Here is a 4,259-nt window from a genome sequence, read left to right on the forward strand (position 1 = left end):
ATTTTGAGATAAATTGAACGTAAATGAACTAAATAAGTAATAAAGTTTTGGATATTAAAGCTCGAATCACCTTGACTGTGATTACAAAAGTTGCTGGAGAGAAAAGTGCAACGTCAGGCAGCGCACATAAACAACTCAACTCAAACCACACCCACACGCACACACACACACACGCACACACACACACATACAGGAAGTTACTTCCAGACGGGCAGCATTCCCAAAACCTGTCTTGTTCGCCACAAGTATGAATTTCACAACCAAAAACAAAACACACACTTCAGCTTCAAGTATAAAAACAGGAAGTGAATGTGATACGTTTCTGCACACACACACATAAACAGTAACCGCTTGGCACGCACACACACACACACACTTTTCACACTGCACCGCCCACTTGAAATCTACACTGAAGCAGATACCCTTCATAATATGAACACACACACACACACACACACACAGGCTAATAGAGAGGCTGATGAATGATGCATTCCTTCACAGAGGGCATCGTACCACAGTAACACTCTTTCATTCACAACCGCCCACTCACCAGTTTATCTCTCTTTCTCTCTTCTCCTTTTCTTTTTCTTTATCTTCCCATCTTCCTCTCCCTCTCATCCTCTCCACCCATCCCTCTCTCCTCTCTCTTTTTCTTTGGTTGTTTCTATATCTTTGGCCTTATTGAGATTGCCAGTTAAAATCCGTCTTTTGGCAGATTTGATCCAGATTGATTTTAGAAAGTCTGGACCGCAAAATGAAAATATTAATTGTTTTATTTATTTAATATTTTTATTTTTATTTTTATTTTTATTTTTATTTAATATTTTTATTTTTATTTTTATTTGTATTACTTAATTTTTTGTAATTATTAATATTATTATTATTTATTATTATTATTATTTATTTATTTATTTGACAGTGACAGCTTCTTAGCTGTACCAGAATTAGCTCTCAAGCTAACGTACATCTGTAGTCGCTGGGCAGTAAAACAACTTCAGCAACAACATAAAGGCAGCAAACAACAAAAATACACAACATTCCACAATGTTAAGACACGTCAAGTGTTTCATGTCTGTATGTCAAGTACGTAGCGAGAGACAGCAGAGTACTAGCTTAGCTTAGCATAAAGACTAGCAGCAGAGGCAAACAGCGAGCATGGCTCGGTCTAGTTTGTTTCATATGCACACAGCCGGAAAAGTAAAAACAACAAGTTGTGGATCAACGAGCATTTATTAGAAACACCCCTGCTTCCAGTCTTTATGCTAAGCTAAGCTAACCACCTCCTGGCTGTAGCTCCACACTTAACCTACAGACGTCAGAGTGGTATCGATCTTCTCATGTAACTCTCGGCAAGAAAGCAAATCAGCAAATGTCAAACACATCAAAAATGAATCATCAAACAGCTTTTTGAATAAGTCAAATGTGTTTCTGGTGCATTCCTCCACACATCCATCTTTCATCTCTTTTTCTAATCTAATTTCCTCTGAATGCGTCTCTCCTTGTTTTCTCGCCCCTCTCTGCTCTTCTTCTCCTCTTCTTTCTTCCACTAATTCACTGTTTTTCTCATTATTTGCCTTTCATCTGTCTCTCTGTCTGCCCTCTGTCCTCTCTCTCTCTCTGGATCACAAACTGGTGTCTGTCGTCGCTCGACGATCTGCAGGATGAGACGGAGAGCGAGAGGACGAGTGAAACGAGACGGACCAAGGGAGGGTAAGAAACAAAAGAACAGAAAGCTGTGACGGAGGAGGACGAGCACGAGGAGAGTGACAAATCTAACAGCCGAAGAAAAAAAAGGAAGCAGCACTGCTGGGGGGGGGACATCTCTGCCCGGAGGGACAGAAGAGGACATTTTACTGTAAAACAGACGTCGGCACACACACAAGTTATCCAATTTAGAGACACACTTCCTTAGAGACGAGCACAGGAACAAGAGTGAGATCATCTTCCAGGAAGTGTTATCAGTTCTTGTTTGAGAAAAAACCTCCGGTTCTGACGAGCGAAGCGTCTTAAAGCTGCATTCTCTCTAATGTCCACCAGGGGGCGACTCCTCTGGTTGTATAGAAGTCTATGAGAAAATGACTCTACTTCTCTCTTGATTTATTACCTCAGTAAACATTGTAAACATGAGTTTATGGTCTCAATCTCTAGTTTCAAGTCTTCTTCAATACAGCATGATGTTCATTTAGTACATTATGGTCCATTTAGAGTCAAACAGACCATAAAGCAGGGGATGCTTTAGGGCGGGGCTACACTGTGATTGACAGGGCTGTAATGAAACTGAAGAGACTGGAGGCACAAAACAATGAACCTCTTAATAAAAGTTTCTCTGAGCCGTGTGGGGTGAACGGGAGGCCGGAGGAAGAACTAAATCTGCTGAATGTGAGTGAAACACTTTAATTAACACAAAGCCGGTTTCTCCGTCTGCTGAGCAACAGACCGGAGACGAGGCCGCTGCTATCTGGGCCAGCGGCTGCCGGTTGCCGGTTGCCGGTCCCGGGGCCAGCTGGGGAAATGACAATGGAGAAAAAGAGGCGCGGCAGCCCTTAAGCAAGGCATTTCAAGTGATATTCAACCTTAAAATCTATCATTTGAGAACAAAACAGCTCCTTTTGTAGGTTTGAAAGAAGGCGGTAAAGAGTTAAGCACTGATCTGAGTCCGTCAATCTCCATCTGTCAATGCTATCAAACCTGTAAAACCTTTTATATGTTTTACAATCGTCTCACAGACAAACTGATTAAAATCATCTGAAATATTGTCAAAACGATAGAAGAACAAAGTTGATGGTTTTTAGTTGCTTATTTGGTCTTCAGCAGGAAAAGAAGATAAAAGATCAAAATAGATTTTGTAAATATGGAAGATGCACAAAGACGGAGAAGCCGTTTGCATGTGAAACATTTATATTAGCAGTTATTTTGAGATAATAATCTAACAAGTGCTGTTTGTGGTATCACGCCCTCCTCTCTCTCTCTCTCTCTCTCTCTCTCTCTCTCTCTCTCTCTCTCTCTCTCTCTCTCTCTCTCTCTCCCCATCTGCTGAGAGGTTTATGTGTTTTTTTCACGGCTGAACAAACTTTTATGTGTTTGTGTCAGAACCAACTTAACGGATGAATCCTGTCCAAATCAGCACTAATTGGGGGTTTGTGTTCGAGTGTGTGTGTGTGTGTGTGTGAGTCCCAGGAGGTGCAGCTCGCGATCCCACAGCTGTCACATGACAAGAGGGAGAGACACTTGAGGAAGTGCAAATATCTTTCAAAGTGACTCTTTTTATTTTCATTCTTTGGGCCAATCAGAGACGTGACTCTCTGATACCACAACACTCTGCTGTCAGGACGCTTTCCTTCTACTACACTGCCTCCAGTGTGTGTGTGTGTGTGTGTGTGTGCGTGTGTGAACAGGGAAGTTTGACTTCCTTTATGCAGCTTGTTGGGCGTTCACACCAGGAATGACACAGCAAATAGTTTGCAGGAGCTGCAATGAAAGACTGAATGAGTTTAACCCAAAACGATGATCTTTTCCTTTTCTACCACATGTATTGTGCAACAATCAGCACTCCTCTGATGAACATAACTTACCGAATTCAAAATTTCTTCAAAGCAGAAGTGAAAACTCGACGTTTCTCGGCATTTTGGGGTGAAACGATGGCGCAGAATCCTGTGGGAACGAATTGCATCGAGATTTTTAAGAAGACAGATCAGCTCATTTAAAAACGATGAGGGGACATTTAAACGTCAGGCAGTGAGACGGACGGCTTCTGATGGGAGCTGCTCCAGATAGAAGCACGCAAAACATCCAACGCAGCGACAGACGGGGAGCGTTTCCTCTTTGAGACCTCTCAGGAGATCTTCCTCCAGGACAACAGACATGTCTGGTGCAGTGTGAAGCAGCAGCGGAGTGTCTGAGTGCGCTGCCATGTGAGCATGTGCCCTTTCACACAGCGGAGCGGGACCTCATGTCCCCGGGAAATGTCACGCTGAAAAATATTTTGATCTAGTTCTAATAGAGATTCATTGATTTCCTGAATCTATGAAGGACTTTACTCAAACAACTCGCTATAAGTCTAGAATGCTCCAAAACTATCCGGTCCACCGTGGACAGACCCAGATCCTCCAGCAGAGACCGGTCCACCGAGGACAGACCCAGATCCTCCAGCAGAGACCGGTCCACCGTGGACAGACCCGGATCCTCCAGCAGAGACCGGCCCACCGTGGACAGACCCGGATCCGGCTTCTCCTGCAGCCTTGGACCTGCAGTCGGAGCTC

This window comes from Anarhichas minor, unplaced genomic scaffold (genome assembly GCF_050575085.1).
Source record: "Anarhichas minor isolate MPS153535 unplaced genomic scaffold, ASM5057508v1 ptg000016l, whole genome shotgun sequence".
Taxonomy (NCBI): Eukaryota; Metazoa; Chordata; class Actinopteri; order Perciformes; family Anarhichadidae; genus Anarhichas; species Anarhichas minor.